The sequence below is a fragment of the Coffea arabica genome, chromosome 7c (assembly GCF_036785885.1).
Source record: "Coffea arabica cultivar ET-39 chromosome 7c, Coffea Arabica ET-39 HiFi, whole genome shotgun sequence".
NCBI lineage: Eukaryota > Viridiplantae > Streptophyta > Magnoliopsida > Gentianales > Rubiaceae > Coffea > Coffea arabica.
This window is the reverse complement of record NC_092322.1, coordinates 30,359,434-30,380,577: the sequence shown is the minus strand read 5'-3', so window position 1 is coordinate 30,380,577 and position 21,144 is coordinate 30,359,434.

Below are 21,144 nucleotides of genomic sequence, written 5' to 3'. Positions count from 1 at the left end.
AGGTTTTATGGAGTGATTTGAAATTGTATCGATTTAATTTGAAGATTGGAGCAAGATTATGAGGTAGGAAGTTGGAGGATTTTGTTCTTCTCTTGAGCAAGAGGTTCGGCCACAAGCTTGTAAGAAATGGAAGATATTTGGTCAATTTTTGGTTTTATTTAGTAATTGGTAAAAGGTTGAATAGTAAGTCAAAACAAGATTTAATCATATGGTGACACATGTCACCTTCATTAATTACTTGCCTAACTTTTTGTCTCTCTCACACCAACCACTTGGTAACCTCTAAATATCTCATAACACCCGGTAAAATAATTCCAGTAGTCAAAACTTAATCTAATTGGCTGAATTTTGCCGAACTTTTCGCACTAGTGGGTCCCATATCCGGTATACGCTCTTAATTTCTCAAAATTCATTCGATACTAGAAAAATCATCTAAAAATTATATTTACTCATAAAATTTATCTAGAAAATTTTCCGGATACAGGAAGTGCAGAAAACAAATCATTGAAAATAAGAAAACCTAGAAATATAATAAAAACTAGAAATTGGAAAAATTACGGGTTCTCACAAAGGATCCAGTATCTCAACCCGTAATAGAACCCACTCCTCTCCCAAAATTCATTGATGATGAAGCCAGAGACAGGTTTGAGTTGGTCTCTCAAAAATGGTTCATCACCCAAAGGCTCATCATTCCCCATGAATTTCATAAGTTTGATCTTCAACCTGTTATTAAGCTGTTTGAATTCCAAAAATGGGTTCATCTTTTGACCATTCCTAATACCTTTTACCCTGACATGCTTTACCAATTCTTTGCTAATCTTAGAAAGGGAAACTCACACACAGAACTCATCTCTAGGGTCAACTCTGTGAACATCACATTAACACCTGACATTGTAAATTCTATTTTGAAAACAAAAATTGAAGATGGTTACAAAGGAAAAATTGTAAATTTCTTTTCATATGAGGAATTTCCTTCTGCCTACCATCATTTTTACATTGCTAAACTCATGACCTATTTTCAAACCCACTTCAATACTCCTGCTGAAGCAAGATTAGATGATCTCAGTCCTCAGAATCTGATCATCTTCACCATCATTTCAAATCTGTTGGTATCAACTGATGGTCACAGAACAGATGCAAACAAAATGGAACTCTACCTTTTCTACTGTTTTGTTGAAAAAATCCACATTGACTTTGGATTTGTGATGTGCAAGTTTCTGCTCAAAATTAGCTCTGACAGTCGTAGGAAGCTCTCTTATGGAAAATTTCTGACCCCTATCTTTGCCCATTTTGAAATACCTTTTTCTAGAAAATCACCCAAAGACAGTGCTTCAACAGTTTTCTCAAAAACTTATTTTGAAAGAAAGAACTTAAGATTTTTTGATGGCTATTGGTGCTATAAGGAGACTGTGGCTAAGTCTAGAAGGAAAAACTTTCATGAAACCCCTGTCACTCCTAGGACTCCTCGTGATCAGTCAGACTATGTCTCTTCTTTCACCATTCATCCTAGAAAGTCTGCCAGCAAGTCCCTCTCTTCCAATTCTAAGGTCATCTCCTAGCTTGAAGACCTCAAACAACATGTTATGCTTATTGAAGATGGTCTCATGATGACCATGACCCCTACCCAACAATCTTCTTTAATTGAAAAAAGGAACCTGCTTGTGCCTCCAATACCTGAAAACAATGAAAATGCTCATCAGAAAGAGCCAAGACCTGAGCCCACAGGGCCAACTACTGGTACTACGGCCACACCAGCTTCCAACTCTCAGCCCAAGGATAAAGGCAAGGCTCCAACTACTGAGAAGGCATATGAGGAAGATGATGAAGAAACTGAGGAAGAAGTGGCTCCTGAACAGTTTCGTCTGGCCAGGAGGAGGCCTGGATCATCTAAAATTACTATCTACGCACTGCTAGGTCACTACATTTTATTTTTAGGACTATAGTTCATCTTTTGCACTGCAAAACTTTTCGTATGCAAAACTTTTGTACTAAGAGTTGTACTTCTGGTCTTGTTGACCTTGATCGATCAATCCTTGGTTTTGATGATTAACAAACCAAAATGTAGATTTGGTCTAATGTTTTTATGTGAGAAATTTGTTAGAATCAGGTTCAATGGTGTCAAGGAAAGAAAACCAACCAAATGAAGAAGCAAAATCAGGTCACTCATGTCGGACGGCCAAAAGGAAACTATCGGACGTCCGAAAGGATGAAGAACATCAAGAAGGAAACTCTGTCGGACGCTCGTGAGGAAGCATCGGACGTCCGGAAGGATCGGACGCACGCCTCGGACGCACATCGATCGCATCGGACGTCCGAGAAATTTCACAAAGATTTGATGACTCTCTGCCTACGTTCGGACGCAGGGTTCGGACGTCCGACAGGTGGTTCGGACGTCCGACAGGCCAACGGCTAGTTTTGACAGCATTTAATATTTGACCGTTGGAGAGTCTTTTGGAACCATTTCTCACCTTCTATAAAAACCCCAAAGCACAAGAAGACTAGAGACTTTTGCCAACACAAAATACAAGCTTACAAGTGAGATTTTTGAGTAGAAAGATTCTTTGTTGGTTGTATAAGGGGTTGGGGAAGTTGGGTTGTGAGGTTGCTCAAGTGAAGGTTACTCTCTTGGAGTAGTAAAACCTTGGTGAAGGTGAACCAATCACTTGGAGTGGTAAAACCTTGGTGAAGGTTGCCTCATTTGTATAAAATAGTTCTTAATTGGGTGAGTGATCTTTCAAGTGTAGGTTGTTGAGGGTTAACTAGAATAGTTGTAAAACTTCTTGGCTCAACCAAAGAGTATTTGGGGTGAGGAAGGAGTGAGCCTTCACTTGTACATCTTGGTTAGCATCGCCATCAATTGAAGAGGCTATTGGTTTGATATTTGGTTTGCATTTCTTATCTTTTCTCTTTAATTAAGTTTTCTTTATTGTGCTTAAATTTGATATATCTTTGTGCTTCATTGTGAATTTGTTTGTACTCATTGGGTTGCACCGGGCTCTTACAGGTCTGTACAACTAGATATTTTCTACTATTTATGGATGCTATGACTGAGTGTTTCTGATGTGAATGGATGTGTGTTTCTGATGATTCCGGATTGTGCTAAGAATGAATGGATTTTGCTGATATTATCTGATTGAAAAATCCTTGTTGTCAAATTTTTGTTTCTAATGTTTCTGATGGATCGTGCTGGTATCAAATTTGATCAGACATGGTATACCTCCTTTTGTGATGACAAAAAGGGGGAGAAATAGATTAGCACTGATGGTGTAAAGAAATTAGTTAGGGGGAGTCAGTTTTAGGGGGAGTTGCGTTTCGTTTCGTATACTCATGCACTTCGTTAGGGGGAGTTGTTATCCCAGCTCGTATTTCTATTTTTCTTCTATCCAAGTGTTTTGTCATTATCAAAAAGGGGGAGATTGTTTATCTCAATTCATATCTTTTGATGACTACAAAACAAACGGATGTTACTAATACTTTTTGTAGAGACTCTTTTCAGAAATGGCACTAAACAGGTCTGAGGACTTAGAGCAAAAAGAAGATCAAAAAAAGGTGAAAAGTGCTGAGAAAGATGTCGGACGCACAAAAGGAGAGTATCGGACGTCCGACATCCATTGAGTAATTTCGGACGTATGAAGAACTCAGACTCGGACGTCCGAAGAAGACAAGCCAGGGCTTCTACGATTACTGATCAGGATCGGACGCTCAACACCTGAGCATCGGACGTCCGACAAGCATTGCTGCATTTCGGACGCAACACATTGGATGCGTCAGCCGTCTGAAGGAATTGAAGAGGAACCTCCAAGTCTGCATCTTACCCTCGGACGCATGGTGAGAGGGGATTGGACGTCCTAAGAGGTTTAAGAAAATTTCTCGAACTCACTGACCTCGTTCGGACGCATAAAAATTGACTATCGGACGTCCGACAGTACCAATGACTAGTTGACTCTTTAGATGCCTTCTATCCATTGACAGCATTAATTGAAGAATTTTTTGGTCTCCTATAAAAAGAAGAAAGTCAACTACCTCAGAGCAACTTTGCACATTAAGACTACATCGAATCGTGAGTGATTCAAGTGTTAGAATACTCCAAAGAACATTTGTATTCTCAGCTTGTGTAATTTTCTTGTAGCTTTTCAAGTGTGGCACAGCTTCTTCAATAGTGTAGCATTGTGAGGGTTATCCGAGTGTTTGTAAAACTTTCTTGCTTGACCAAGTGAGGTTTGAGGCAAGAAGGAAGTGATCCTTCCCTTGTACACAAGAAATTGGTTGCAAAATTGTTCAACTTGAAGTAGCTTGTTATATAAAGTGTTGTTCAAACTCAAGTGAAGTTTGAAACCTGGTTTGTTTCTCTACTTTCGTTTATAGCTTTTCTATATAAACTGATCACTTCTTCATCTCACGAACACCTGTGCTTTCTTATAATCTGATCCATTGAGTGGTATTTGAGAAAAGAAAGGTAGGCTTGAAAAAATAGTGACCTATATCTTAGCTGGTTTTAGAAAATCCAATTCACCCCCCCTCTTAGGTTGTCTTCGATCTTTACAAATAAGCACGGGAAGTTGGTTAACCAAATCACTCAATTTTTCAAAATTTTAAGGCAAAGCTGCCTTGTGTATGAAAATTTCCTTTTCTAAACTTTTGACAAAGGGAAAATGCCTAAAACATGTCTCTTTTATGATAATCAGGTCTAATGAGGATTCAAAATACATTTTGTAGGTGATTTACACCAAGAATTTCAAATAACAAATCCCAAACCAAGATTAGTTAAGGATCAGTCCAAAAATGAAGAATTCCATCACTGAGTCAGTTTCAAACTTTGGCCACAACTCACTCAATCCAACTTGGAATTGAGCATGGTTGGTGGCGTCGGAAAATAAATTCATAAAGCTACAATTTCTCAGAAGAAACCATTTTCAAAATCTGTCCACAACTAGCCCACATTTGAGCATCAAGTTGTAGTTCATGTTCTACCTTCCAGTGAACCAACGAAACAGGGTAGCCAAGTTCAAACGGTTGGTGTAGTTCACTCAGGTGGAATCCGAACATGAATTTTATACTGTTGGAAAGATGAGAATGTCTATTTTCCAATGCCACAAACGGCACTCGATTTCAACATCGGAGCAAAAAGTTATAGCCGAAACAAAAACACTGTCTGGGCAAATCCGGGAAAATTTCCAGTTTTGAAGAGCCTTCGAAATTTCAACATCTACCCAACCAAATCACGTTATTTTTCAATGAAACTTTCTACACACCCCATATAACATGTATACATCATAAACAAGCCATTAGAACCTCAAAAATTTACACTAAAGTGCATGAACATGACTGGGGTAAAACGGTCACTTTTGTCCATTACACCTCCTTTGAGTTTCTACCAACAATATAACCTTATTCCACTAATTTAAGCACTAAATCAACATTAATAACATCATCCTTCATCAAATCAGTCCATCCAACCAAACTTAGAGTTCATAGAGCTCACACAACAATTTTCCACATAAATAAAGTTACCCACATGAATTTGCAAGCTCATAAGTTCACTACTACTTCCATAAATCAAGTTTTTCAAGGTGGATCATCACTTACTCTTGTTGGTGACTTCAAGCAGAATTTTCAGTCCAAATATGCTCAAGAAAATCATGGAAAGCAGCCCTCTTTCTTAGCTTGATGTAATCTCCAAGTGATTTGCTAAGTGTAGGTGAAATTCGAGGTGAATTGGAGGAAGTTTGATGAAGATTTGATGAAGAAATTTGAAGAGCTCTTGAGTTCTTTTTCTTGCTTGATGGCCGGCTAAATGAGAGAGCAAGAGAGAGAGATTTTGGTTTGAAATGAGGCTTCCAAAGGAAGCTTTAATGTATAGCTACAATTTGTTCAAAAGTCAACTCTCCCTATGCTCGATTCCTCTTGCGTTTGTTTCACTAGTGCACTAAACCTCTAATGCACTTGTATTCATATTAATATTATTCACTCTTAATTGTTCCAAAACAAGGGTCTAAAGTCCCTCAATTAAATCGCGTGTGTGGAACGCGTATTTCCGATTTAAGCGCAAGAGAGTGAAACCTTTAAGAAATTTTTATAACGATAGTACTACTAACTATCACTTAAGTACTTTGTTGATCTTGATCCCTATCTTTTGATGTTTACAAAACAAATGGATGATACTAATATTTCTTCAAGATATACTTTCAGTTTTGAAGTTATTTGATTCCATGAACAAGTGCAATTGAAAGGGGACAAAGTATGCTGAAGCTGTCGGACGCTCAACCTACCGTTCAAGAAGTCTACGTCCCAGTTTTACATCATACCTTCGGACGCAGAAAACCAACCTACCGGACGTCCGAAAGAATTGAAGAAAATTTCTCAAACTCACTGCCTGCTGTCGGACGCATAAAACAGGGCTATCGGACGTCCGACACTACCAACGGCTAGTTGACTGTTCAGCTACTTTCTATCCATTGAAAGCATTAATGAGGCATTTTCTTGGTCTTATATAAATAGTGGTTGGTCAGACACTACAAACAACTTTGGCACACTGAAGATACAAAAGATCTAGAGAGATTTTAGTGAGAAAATACTCTTCAAAGAAGATTTGTAGTCTTAGTGGTGTGAGGTTCATTGTAAGTTTTTCATTTGTGAGTGAATACTTCATGAGTATAGCTCTGTGAGGGTTGTCCTGAGGGATAGTAAAACGTCCTGGCTTGACATAGTGGAGTTCAGGGCAAGGAGGAGGTGAACCTTTCTTTGTATACAAGAGTGATTGTAATTCATCATGTGACGCCCCGAGAAAAAAAAGAGTGTGAGAACCCGTAAAAAACCCTAATATTTTCCTAGGGTTTTAGTTCCTTTAATTGCATAATTTTTGCATTTCTGGCTTAGAAATATTATCTGGGTGGATTTTTATGAGCAATTATAGTTTTAAGATGATTTTTCTAGCATTGGAGAAATTTTAGAAAATTAAGAGTAAATAGTGGACGTGGGACCCACTAGTGCGAAAAGTTTGGAAAAATTCGGCCAATAAGGTTAAGTTTCGGATACTGTGTAAAATTTATCGGGTGTTAAGAGATAAGTAGAGTGTGTGAAGTGATTGATGTGAGAGAGAATAGAAAGATAAGAATGCATTTATGGAGGTGACAAGTGTCACCTCCTCATTGGTTGAACTTTAAGAATTACTATTCACATTTTTGACTTTTTTGACCAAAGGATTAAATATCCAAAAATTCACCAAAAATCACCATTTTTCTCTCCTTGTTGGCCGGCCACCTTGAGCAAGAAAGGAAGGAGATTTCTTCAATTTTCAAGCTTCTACTTGGTGCAAATCAACCAAAAACATTTGCTTCCATCCATTTCACTCCATAAAATCCTATCTTCTAGTGTTAGTGAGTGTAGAGGTGAACTTTGTTTGAAGGATTAAGGTGCCCAACATCCTCCTCTCTCTTGGTTCTTGGTAAGTGAAGCTTGAAACACCTTACTACCTCTAATGATACTTATTTTGTGCTTAATGGGGGCATGAGAGAAGGAATATATGATTTGTTTCTTGATTTGGTTTGTTTTGGTGAAGTTTTCCATTTTATGATGATTTTTCTGGTTTAATTGGATTATGATGGTGTGGTTGTTGGTGATGATTGGCAATGGACTAAAATGACTCTAGTGGGTGTGAAAGGTGGATAAATGCAACCAATTTTGGATTTGGTGTGAAAATTGAAAAGTTAGGGTTCTTAAATCCCCAATTCTGTCCGGTTTTGGATCATAGGGTTAGAGGCCGAATTTGACTTTACTCAAAACATGAAAGTTGTAGGTATTGATATGATTGAGATGCATGCAAAATTTCAGGTCATTTGGATGAGTGTGGAGTGAGTTATGCCGTTTCTACTGTAGCTGTTCTGCATTGAGCAGAATGCGAAAACTGTGATAGTAATTGGCCATTTTGACTGGAATTGGTTTGGATTTTGGAGTTGGTGTCTTCTGATGAAATGTAGCTGGATGTCTTAGCTAACATATGCCTTTGGAATTTCGGCATTTGGACTTGTATGGTCTGAGATATACCGATTACAGTTTTCTGTGTTTTGCAAACCTGTTTTGGTGATTCTGGTTTAGTGTTTGGCATTTTTGACCTAGTTGGGCTAGGAACTGGATTGAGTGACCTTCTACATTGTTGTAGCCCTGTTTCATAGATTCGAAACGGTGGGTCTTACACCCCCAACCGATAATTGTAGTGAGAGTTGTGCCATTACCGCATTATGACGTCAAAACTGTTTTTCTGGTTTTGAGCTTAACCTTCATTTCCGGACTTTTCCCTAGCTTGACTTGTCTTTGTACTACTTGGAGCTTGCTGAATGGATATTAGATGAACTTATTTGTGTGACTTTGGGACTGGCTGAAGTAATAATGAAGCCATGATGGCTGGAAAAGTTAGCAAATTCAGGGGAAGTGCTGTCCGAACTTTGAAGGGACTTGTTTGCGTTAAGTTTGTGATCTAAGACTTGGTTTTGAGCAAGGCAATGATACATGATGGATGGTTTCTGAGCCGTGGAGGTGAGTGACCCTAAACTGTTTCCAAAGTTACTTATGAACCGTTTATTGCACTATTTACTTGATTGCATATCATGAGTGCTTGCATGTGGCCCATGACATGTTTTGGCTTAAATGAGTGCTTGAAATTCGTGTACTGAACACCAACGTCTCCACCTCTGTGTACTGTTCATCTGGAGCAAGTGGCTCCCCACTGACTGTTTACTATGTAATGTTTGTTTGGAGCGTTGGGTGTTTAAGTACAACGATTTCGCTGGCTCACGAGAGCAATAAATGTACATTTGATCTTGAAATCATGACATCACTGAAATGAACGACTGTGAAACTGAATTGATTACTGTTTTAATGGTTACTCGCTGAGCTTCTAGCTCACCCCAAAAATGTTTTATTTCCCCCCCCCCACAGGGCTCAAGGCGAAGAAAAGCTTGGAGTGCTTGTTCATGTGACCGGATGAGTTATCTCTTGTACAGTTTAGATTTGGATTTATTTTATGTACGAGTTGGGCTTGTATCAATATTTGGAATTGAAACGGATGTAAGTATACGTCCCACGATTGGAATTAGTTTCCGCTGCATTTGTGATATGTAACCATTGGAGAATTTGATGTAATTTTGAGATTTATATTGTAATTGAGTTGAGGACTGTAGTGAGCGACTGAGTCCCGGCGAGAGCTGGGCAGGCGGCCCGTCGAACCCTCTGGTTCGCCTTAGGGGGAGGTGGGGCCGTCACACATCAACTTGAAGAAGATTGGTTGAATTAATCTACAAGTTCAAGAGGAGCTGTGTGGTTAATTGGTTTGCAATTCCTTCCTTTTTATTTACTTATTGCTACGTTTGTGTTCTTTAAATTGATTATCTCTTCTACTCCCAAGCAGTTTTGCTTTCTTGTTCATTGTCTCATTGGTTGTCTTCGGGCCTTACAATTGGTATCAGAGCTTGGTCTCCTAGAGATTAAGCTCAATCGGCTTTGGATTAAAGATGACAACCAATAATGCTATATTTTTCGAAGGACATTCTATCATTAAACCACCTATGTTTAATGGGTCAAATTATGTAAGTTGGAAAGAAAGGATGATTATTTTTTTGCAATCTATTGATATTGAATTGTGGTTTATTATTAGTGAAGGTCCATATGATGCCTCTCTTATAGATAAAAATACTCATAGATCTAGATCAAAAACAAGAAGTGAACTGACTGCTATAGATAGAACTCATCTCACTTTAAATGCAAAAGCCATGAATGTGTTATATTGTGCTTTAGACTCAAATGAATCTATTAGAGTCAAAAGCTGCAAGTCAGCCAAGGAAATTTGGGATAAACTGAGAGAAATTCATGAAGGTAGTGAGAATGTTAGAGAACAAAAGAAATCCATTCTGGTTACCAAGTATGAATCGTTCAAGATGAAACCTCATGAAAACATTGATGAAATGTACTGTAGATTCAATGACCTCATTAAGGACTTACAGGTGCTGGAAAAAGAATATTCTGTAGGTGAGAAAAATAGAAAAATCTTGAATGTCTTGTCCAATGATTGGAAAAATAAAGTGACTGCTATTGAAGAGGCTAAAGATTTGAATACTATGCCTATTGAATCTCTTATTCATTCTCTAACCTCTTATGAGCTGAAACTTAAATCCAAAGTGCAAGAGGAGGAGGATGCGAAAGTAAGAAAGAATATTGCTCTGAAGGCTTCACAAGATGAAGATGATCCAGCCTCCGTGAGTGAAGATGACATGGAAGGTGATGATAGTGATATTGCACTCGTCACACGAGGCTTCAAAAGAATACTCAACAAGAGAAAATTCAGAAAAAGTGGACCTAGCAACTCCTTCCCGAATCAGTCCAACAATTTGAGAAACAAAGGGAAGATAAAGTTCAATAAAAAGCAAGCTGATAAGTGTTTTGAATGCGGCCAACCTGGACACTATGCAAGTGAATGTCCAGTGATGAAGAAGAGAGAAGGAAGAAAATCAAGATTCAACAAATTTCAATTCACATGGAATGAGTGCAACTCCGATGGTGAAATTGAAGAGGATGAAGAATCTGCTCAATTGGCTTTTATGGCCATTGGAGATGATGAGGTAACATCTTGTAACTTTCAAGTTGAAAGTGATGATGAAAGTGATGATGATCTTGAATCTTTCATTATAAAATTTTATGATAGTTTGAAAGAATCCTATGCTAGAAACAAGGAGTTAAAACAGAAAATTAGTTTGTTGTTTCGAGATAATGTAAATCTTTTTCAACAAAATAAAAAGTTGAAAGCTGAAAATGATTACTTCAAAAAGAGTGAGACTGTTTTACATTTTGAACTTGATAGAAAAACAAAACTTTGTGAATTGTTCAAAAAGGAACAAGGTGATTTGAAAAGAAGAATGAATGGTCTAAATGAGTTGCTTAAACACAAGAAACAAGTCTGTTTTCAAAAGAATATATTGAATTCTAATTCCAACGAATTTGCTATCATAGGAAAAGGCAAGTCAGATTTATTAAACCCGTTCATGTGAATAACTCTTTGGTTATGTGTAATTTCTGTTGTCAAAAAGGTCACATGAAAAGTGATTGCTATGTGAGAAAGAATATAAAAAAAGGCATGAAATGCATGTGGATAGTTAGGCATGATGCTAACTCTAACAAGTAGGAGATTTTGTTAATCATTGCAGTGATTCTTGTTCATAATATTTTTTTTTCTGATACTTTGATCTGAGTTTTTGAATTTTACTAAATCTGTATGATATCAAAAGGGAAAGAAAAGAATAATTCTGATCTAAAGATGGTTTGCTTTGTCAAAACTCTCTGTCATATGTTGATATTTCTTTTGATATCAAATTCTCTGTGATATGTTGGTGATTGCTGTCATTTTTCTATTTTTATACTCTGTTATTGTTGCTGGATTATGATAGTTGATTTTTTACTCTCATCTTATGATGACAAAAGGGGGGAGAGATGGATGCTATGTGTAAGGGGGAGTTTTTTTGAAATTATAAGTTTTGGATGCGATGATTGAGGGAGAGCTTATACTTATTTTTGTTTCTTTCCATCCATTGTTTTGTCATCATCAAAAAGGGGGAGAATGTTGATCTTGATCCCTATCTTTTAATGTTTACAAAACAAATGGATGATACTAATATGTCTTCAAGATATACTTTCAGTTTTGAAGTTATTTGATTCCATGAACAAGTGCAATTGAAAGGGGACAAAGTATACTGAAACTGTCGGACGCTCAAGAAGTCAGGATCGGACGTCCGATAATCGTTACGTCACTTCGGACGCAGAAAACCAACCTACCGGACGTCCGAAAGAATTGAAGAAAATTTCTCAAACTCACTGCCTGCTGTCGGACGCATAAAACAGGGCTATCGGACGTCCGACACTACCAATGGCTAGTTGACTGTTCAGCTACTTTCTATCCGTTGGAAACATTAATGAGGCACTTTCTTGGTCCTATATAAATAGTAATTGGTCAGACACTACAAACAACTTTGGCACACTGAAGATACAAAAGATCTAGAGAGATTTTAGTGAGAAAATACTCTTCAAAGAAGATTTGTAGTCTTAGTGGTGTGAGGATCATTGTAAGTTTTTCATTTGTGAGTGAATACTTCATGAGTGTAGCTCTGTGAGGGTTGTCCTGAGGGATAATAAAACGTCCTGGTTTGATCGAGTGGAGTTCGGGGCAAGGAGGAGGTGAACCTTCCTTTGTACACAAGAGTGATTGTAATTCATCAACTTGAAGAAGCTTGGTTGAATTAATCTACAAGCTCAAGAGAAGCTGTGTGGTTAATTGGTTTGCAATTCCTTCATTTTTATTTACTTATTGTTACGTTTGTATTTTTTAAATTGATCATCTCTTCTACTCCCAAGCAGTTTTGCTTTCTTGTTCATTGTCTCATTGGTTGTCTTCGGGGCTTACATATTTAAACATAAAAATACCTATTTTTAAGACCATTGTACAAGTCTCCAATTTTTCAAATTTATTGTACTCCCAAATCGGCTATAATCTCCAAACGCGTATTCGCTATTCACTCTAAACGAGCTTCCAAAAATAAATTTTTGAATCAAGTCATTTTTAAGATACAATTAATCTATAGATCCATATAATTAGATCTAAAAAATTTAGAAAATAATATTCGGAGCAAACAGGCAATTAAATATTTAAATAAACTCGAAATAGGAATTTAAAACAATAAATTTTGCGAGTCCTCACAGGAGTCTAGTATTAATTCCTCAATTAACCTTTCTTAATCTACTATTGATCATTCTTAATTCTCCAATATTAATACACTCCCGATTCAAGTATAGTCTCGAAAAACGTGCACTCGTTATTCTGAACTAAACGAATTTTTGAAAAGTGAATTTTTTTCACAAAACATTTTAAAAATATGAAAGAGGCATCGTTCCATATAATTGGATTTTAAATGGTCGAAATAAATAATTCGAAGAAAATAAGTGAATAAATATTTAAGTAAACTAGTAATATTCAATAAATAAGAAAATTTTTGGATCCTCATAAAGATGAAGGAAAATGAAGAAAAATGAGTCAAGAAGAAATGAAAATGTCTTGGTCAATTGGTTGGATTTTTAACAAATGGCTTAATCACAAATTTTTCCACCAAAATATCTCTCTTTTCTTTAGTCAATAATGGTGGCTGACTTAAGGGTTAATTAAGAGCTAATTAGCTCAACTAAACAAGGAGATTAAGGTAATAAAGTGGTGGTCAAGTGGTGTCTTCCATCGGTAGCGAACGGTACCCGTCGGTTCAAGCATATTTTCTTTAACTCGCACGTACTTGTATTTTTACTTATGGTTCACTAACTTATTATTATCATTTCTAATCACACACTCTTAACCACCAAATGTAGTACACACACCTCACCAAGTGATCACACTACCAAAATGTACACAAAAACACACACCAAAACCCTAGTATGCACAAAAACCCTAACTTATGCCCTTCCTTTAGCAAAATCATAACTTGAGTTATAACTATAAAAAATTCACACAAATTAGCTTCTTAAAAACTAGAATTCAAATACTAATAATCTTTAGAAGACACCTCGAAGAGATTTAGTTCATAAGTTGGTCCAAATTGAGCCATAAGCTACTACAACATTCCTATGTTTACTTGTGCAGGACAGAATTTTTAGTCAACTTTGTTAATTTTCTGAAATTTATAGAGATTGAATCAAATCTTGAATTTTACACCGTAGGAATCCCTATAAGTTTAGTTTCAAATGCAACAAACGGAACTCAATTCCGACTTTCCTATACGAAGTTATAGCCAATTTTCCAAAACTGTGCAGAGCCTCCTGCGAAAATTTCTAGATTTTCTAACAACTTGAGATTATGAACCTTTTCTTAACAAAATTCACTCCCTTGCCTCAAATTCAACCATTAAAACAACTAAGAATCTAAGGCAAATAAGTTCAAATAAGAGGTATAAAGATAAGCAAAATTTCAGGGTCTCACACTCTCTCCCCCTTAAAAGAATTTCGTCCTCGAAATTCGAACCTTTGTTCGCACAAAACTTAATGTTACAAGATTTTCCTCCAATTCCTAAGTGGCTTTCTCTTACTCATCGTACTACCCTCCATGCCTCTTTTGAAAATAGACTTATAGGTATAAGCAAAATAAGGTAGCTATAAAGTTCGATCAAATCATAAATACCTATGAGTTTCAAAAACTCTCAATCTCGGCACGATAATAATCAAAATCAAATTTCTATGCGGTATTGTAGAAGGGTAGAAAATAGAAAATAAATAGTCAAGCAAGAGTTAAAATAAGTTTAAAAGAAATACATGTGTAACCATAATCAAATCTTAGCAAAATCATAGAGACACGAAACAAGGATACACAGGTACGGGAGAAATGAAACAAACTACAATACTAACGCCTTAACGTTCACGACGTCCACAAACTAGCTATCATCCCTAGAAACCCTAACCAGACATGCACGAAACCAGTCCATGACGACACTCATTGCTCCACTCTCCTTGATCAGTTCAATCTCAAGTCTAATACTAGAATCTTTCACGCCTTGACGTTTACCATCCAAATTTATTTCAAGTTCAATCGAGATATAGACCCTTATTCTAGTATTCTCCACTTTTGATACTCAAGTACAAGGATCCATACTAAAATAATTCACAACTCGAGCTGGCCGGTCCCAAGAGTAAATCACCCATACTAGAGATTCCTACCTGACGTAATATCTAATGTCCCCAACAATAGACATTTGTTCCACACTTAACAAGTCAATCCCTAAAGTCCGAGAACCTTCTCCCGGCACGAGCTCAATAAGAGCTCTGACACCACCTGTGACAACCCCACCTCCCCCTAGGGTGTACCCCAGGGTTTAGCGGACTGCCTACCCAACTCTCGCTAGGACTCACTCACTCACTTCAAATAAAATAGGTTACAACTTCAAGAGTAATGGAAATAATAGTTCCCAAACTTGGAACGTACATGTACATTCATTTCTATATCAAACTTCCATACAATCCCAAATATAACAAAAGATTTAAGTTTCAATACATTCAACCCTAGTCGAGCACTAGTGCGAGTAATTACAAAATTTTAAAAACTAGACTATGCTAGCCTGTACCAGTTTCATGCCCTCGCTCGTACCCCCTGTAAGGAAAACAAATGGCATGGAATGAACTAAAAGCCCAGTGAGATTCCAAATAGCAAGTTGACCATGATTCGAAAGTACAAAGATCAACGTAGCAAAATAGCGAGCATAACAAGTTCATAAAAGTGAGTAATAACACTCCAAGTAGCAAATCTCAAAATGAGTGAGTGTAAAGTTTTTCAAAAGAAGCAATAACCTGATAAGTAATACTCGTGTCAAAGTATAAGGATACAGATGACTCTCAAGAGCCAATTTCCCGTTGTTTCACCAGAGCTTGATCAAGTATTAGTTGACACCCCGTCAACCTTCAAGTAAAGTAACCAATCAAGTAGTGTTTCGTTTCACATCAATCCGTCCACCATTTAACCCCCTTACCAGGCCCGAACACCAACTAAACACTGGCATAATACTCGAGAATACCGATTAGTCGAGAAGATAACACTCCACTCGACAACACTAGATACCTACGGTTCGTTATCTAATCGACCAAACCCTTGCCGGCTTGATTCGATTAACTAGCCAGTGGGGTTTGGATTCCCAAGTAGTCACTGTAGTCGATTACCAATCGACTTAGTCAAGAGAAAAGTACAGAGACAGGAATGAGAGGTACCTCCCGCTCGGATTGAGTGTGATACATACTGTCGCTCAGCACTTACAAGTTAAGCACAAGTGTATCAAGTCAATTGCAACAATAAACAAGTACATATCACATTAGGACAAGTGCGACAAAGTACACCCTTACTCGACCATACCAATCAAATATCATTAGATCATATTGGTCAAGTATTGAAAACAAGTGTCAAGTTCAATCAGGTATTTGGAAGCACTCACCAAAGATTTAGTGCTTATCAAAAATCACATTCAGGTGTAACTCCTTGGTCGGAGTCCAAATCTGCGATACAATATCATTTAAAAGTTTGAAATCAGCTAGGGTTCGAACTTAAGAGTTTCGCTCCAAGAAAATCAAGTAAATGAAACTCATTTAGATAGGATTCATGTTACGTATCAAACTCTAGAAAATTCAGACTCGCTCTTTTGGTGTTGCTAAAAAAGTAACTAAAACTTTGGATTTCGCAATTGAGTAGCAAAGATGAGGAAAACGTATTTCTATTGATTTTTCCAAGGATACGAGTTTCGGCCAAATTCTACCTTACAGACCTCCATGAAAGAGGACTTGAATGACCTAAACAATTCAAGCTCAATTCAACCCCAACTCTTCGCTCAAACTACAAGTGCACACGTCTAGTCTTCGAATGAAAATTTGGGCAGTACGCCCTTTGTATTTACCTATTTTCAGCCATTTATGTGACAGCCTCACCTCCCCTTAAGGCGAACCAAAGGGTCTGGCGGATCGCCTGCCCAGCTCTCGCCGGGACTCAGTCATTCACTTCAATCAATCCGGAATACAACCACAAGAATTCATATAGCAAAAATCGAAAACTTAAAGCGAAACTTATATACATTGCTATCTCAAAAGGAAATACAAACGTCGAATATACAAAGGTTCTCAATTCACCAAGCAACTAGCCCGTGCCAAGCACTAGAGCAAGAACCATTACAAAACCAAAGAACTAGATCGTCCTTGCTCGCCTTCCCCTGTTAAGGAAAACAAAACTAAAAGGGTGAGCTAAAAGTTCAGTGAGATTCTATACATAAAAACAAGTAATTAAACAAGGACATTAATCATGCAATAACAAATAATCAAGAAAACATGTCCAATATAAAGCAATGATAATACATTCATTAAAAGGATACAGGCTCACAAGGAGCAATTCGTTCGTTCGTTCTCCATTCATTCCCTTATTCCTCCAATTATTTAAAAAATGCATTTTTGTAAGTAAAACCTCTCGTTTTTTACGTTCATTTGTTCGTTCTCATTCACCTCCTCCTAGACGTTGGCCAGGCTTTTCACCCCCATCCGGACGTTGGCCGGACTCCACCCGACAACAAGGTAATACTCGAGTATACCAAACGTTCACCCAGGTCACCAAATCGCCCGACCAAGTCCGCTTCTGGCTCGAGTCGATCGATAACAAGGGCAAGGGCCCAGTTCAGCCAAAAGGCTTACATTCATGCGCAACTAGTATTTCAACATTTAATCATCAAAAATTTCATATTTATTTAGGTCGAGTGCGATAAAGTACACACTCACCTAGCGAAAGTTCATTTGAGAAATCATAGAAAACAATTAACACTTAATCAAATATTCACAAATAATCACATAGTCACAACAATCAACATAGTCATAGAAACAAAACGTATATAGAACACTCACCTATTTAAGCAAAATAATGTCCAAAGTATCCTCTCGGATAACACTCTCAATCGCCAAGAAACCCTAATAATAGCCAAGAGAAAATATTATAGTTAAACCCCTCCAAAGTTTAAGTGAACCAAAGAAAATCCGAATAACTACTAGTACAAAGTATAAGTATAGTTTTGGAAGTGAAAAGAGTACATTTAAACCAAAGGCTACGGGTAAAATATTTTTAAAACTTATGCTTGCTCGTAAAACTTTGAAATCTCCATTTAAGTCGAAGTGACAAAGAAAACGTACTCCGAGTAGTCATTATTTTATTTCTCAAGGGTATAAGTTCGGCCAAGTCCTTACTTATATACCTCGGTAAAAGAAGATGCAAATATTCTAGATGGTTCAAGTGATGTTCACTCTTAGCCCTTACTCAAGTTGCAAGTATAGTTCTCTAGTTCTCGAGCGTAAATTTGGGCAGCACGCCCTTTGTGTTTACCTAATTTTCCAACCATTTATGGCTTCATTATTTTCCTTGTCGCGCCCCATTTTTTTGATAAGAAGAATAAAAGATAAGTTTAAGAAAATGGCTTTTGATTCCATTTTTTGATTGGAAAATGAATTTTTGATTTAAGAAGAGAATGAAAAACATGGGTCTAAATAGGACTTGAAAATACGACGATTTGATCCAAAATATAATTTAAAAAGGGTTTTTTGAATGAAAATTGGAGTCACCACTTAGTATAGAGTTAAGGTGTACCAAGTCACCAAAAAATGAATTTTTAAAGAAAAATTAGAAAAACCCTTTTTAAACAACTCCAAGTCTACGAAAATCAGAGGAAAGATTCGGGAGTCACATTTGAATAAAGGGAAGGCAAGGATAAGAATCCAAGGCACCCTTTCAACCTAGGCAAGGCTAGTTGCGCAATTTAGTCAAAAATTTTCTTATTTTACCCTTAAGATTTATCACATTTGGATGTACTATATGAATGCAAAACCTAGACCTAAGAGGGTATCTGTGAGGACTCGCAAAAACTATTATTTTATGCCTAATTTATGGCTTAATAAATTATTTAATTGGATTTTATTTCCAAGGAATATTTTCTAGTCTTATTAGACCCAAATAAGTGGTAATATAACTTCGTTATATTTTTAAAATGATTCGTTTCGAAAATTAATTTCCTAGAGCGCGTTTAGCGAAAATAGTGAATAGTACTTGGAGATTTTATCCGCGTAGTAGCACAATAAGGTTGGAATATTGGAGACCTGTACCATGGTCCTAAAATAGGAAATTTTATGAATAAATATTCAAGTGATAGTTAGTAGTGCAATCGTTATAAGAATTTTTCGAAAGTTTCGCGTTATAGCGGTAAAATTGACGGTACGCGTTTTCACACGCGCAACTTCGATTGAGGGACTTTAGACCTTTATTTCGGGACAACTAAGAGTGAATAATAATTACATGAATATATATACATTGGAGGTTTAGTGCACTAGTGAACCAAACGCGCGAGAAAAATCGAGTCCAAACGCATCCTAGTTGCACTATTTCAAGTTGACTTTGGAGCAATTTTTCACCACACATTTAATCTTCTTTGAGAAGCCAACTTAGATCAAAATCACACTCTCTCTTCTCTCTCCTCACAGCCGGCCAAGCTTCCCCCTCTCTCTAACTCATTTGCAACAAAAATTCTGCACACTAATCTCACCCAAAACCACCCCAAATCACCTCCAAATCACACCAAACTTGGAGACCACTTAGCAAACCTCTTGGAGATTATATCTAACTAAGAAAGAGGGGAGCTTTTACGGTTTCTTTGGAGCTTCAAGAGGGCCGAAAATTCTGACCTTGCAAACCAAAGGAGTAGGTAATGATCAACCCTTGGATTCTTATCTTTTGGAGATTATATGACAAGATTAAGCTCATGCATGCACTTAGTTACTTGATTATGGTGTAAAAATGTGATTGTGGGCTCTTGGAATTCCCACACTTGGGTTGTTGTTGCTGATGTGATGATTAATGGTGATTATATTGTTGGTTTAGTGATTATAATGATGCATTAGTGATGGGTAATTAGTGGAAACTTCATTGGGTGTAAGAAGCAAAAACTTCCGATTTTGCCCCTGCCATGTTCGGCCATTTCCAGGCCAATTTTTAATGGTTTAATGGCTTGAATTGGATGCTTATATGATGTATTAGAGGTGTGGAAAATTTCATTGAAAAATAATGAGGTTTGAATGGGCAAATGAATTTTTGTTCGAAACCAGCAAATCTGGAAAACTGATTCGCGTATGCTCTGACCAGCAGTAGTATTTTGGCCATAACTCTGTCCTCGGATGTCGAAATCATGTGCCGTCAGTGGCGTTTGAAACTAGACATTCCTAGCTTTAATTTGGTATATAATGCACATTCTGATTCTTTGTGACCAAGCCGAACCAAATGTTTTAAGTTCTCTGTCCTGTCGCTCTGTTCATCTGGAATGAAGTGTTCAGGCAGCAACTTGATGCCCAAATTTGAACCAGATGGGTGCCGAATTTGGAAATGATTTCTTCTGTGATATTTTAACCCTATGAATGTAATTTCCAACGGCGTAAGCCATGCTCAATTTTGAGCTATAATGACTGAGTTGTGACTGAATCAAGTGGACTGCTCTGTTTTGGAAAAACCCTAATGTTTGGGCTGGTTTGGAACCAAATCTTGGAGTGAACTTGTTAGTTGATGTTCTTGATATTAAACACTTACCAAAGGTATCATGGGTATATCTTAGACCCTTATTTCACAAATGAACCATGGTTGGATAACTTTCTTGGTTAAACGGTTGGAAATTTGGAAAATGAAAGTCCAAGGCAGATTGCCTTAGGATTTTTTCTTGAACTTTGGTTGGCTAATTAACGACCTTACCGAAGGTATTTTTCCCCGAAATTCGATAGAGAGATACCTTCCATATAGTATTGAAATACTGCCAATTTTGGTGCCGATTCAAGTTCGTTTCGAAACCCAATTGAATTACTAAAGTTAGAGGTTCAAATCTGGAAAATTCTCATCCAGTCTTGAATTTGCTCAACTTCGGGCTACCGTATCTCGGTGCTCGAAACTCCGATTTTTGATCCGCTTGTTTTGTCCTACACTTCACTTGCAACGCTAATTGAGCTGAAAATTTCAGAGGCCGGTTTGCAACGTGCGAATCGTGCCGAATTTTCAAATTGGCCAAAATCCAACTTCATTCTGCCTTGTGAACCAACCCAGCATCTTCAAGCTCAATTTTGACCACTTTTCACTTTGATTCATGGAAAAGTGTCTTCTAGGAACTTATAGTACTCTCTAAGAGGTTTCCAACGGTATAAAGTTTTCCAATTCTCGACTTATGTCGAGCGAGTTATGATTTTTCAAAGATTTATCGTAAAACTGAAAAATTTTCCAACTTCAAAGAAATAGAGTTTTTCAAGAACTCTTTATTTTTTTCGATATTCTTAAACGTTTTGCTTACGATTTTCAAGATAAAAACTCAAATAATATTGTACCTAATAAAAGGCAAGTTGAACCTCGATTTACGTGTAATTGAGGTTCCTTTTTGTAAAATAATTCTTAGATTGTACTAGTGTACAATCTTTCTTGATAAGTGGGTTAATTGTGTGATTATCCACTATTAAATTGCCAGGCGCGCAAGGAGACCTTCAAGAGGATCTCACCGTGGACACTTGAACTTCCGGGAAATAATTCTTATTGAATTGCTC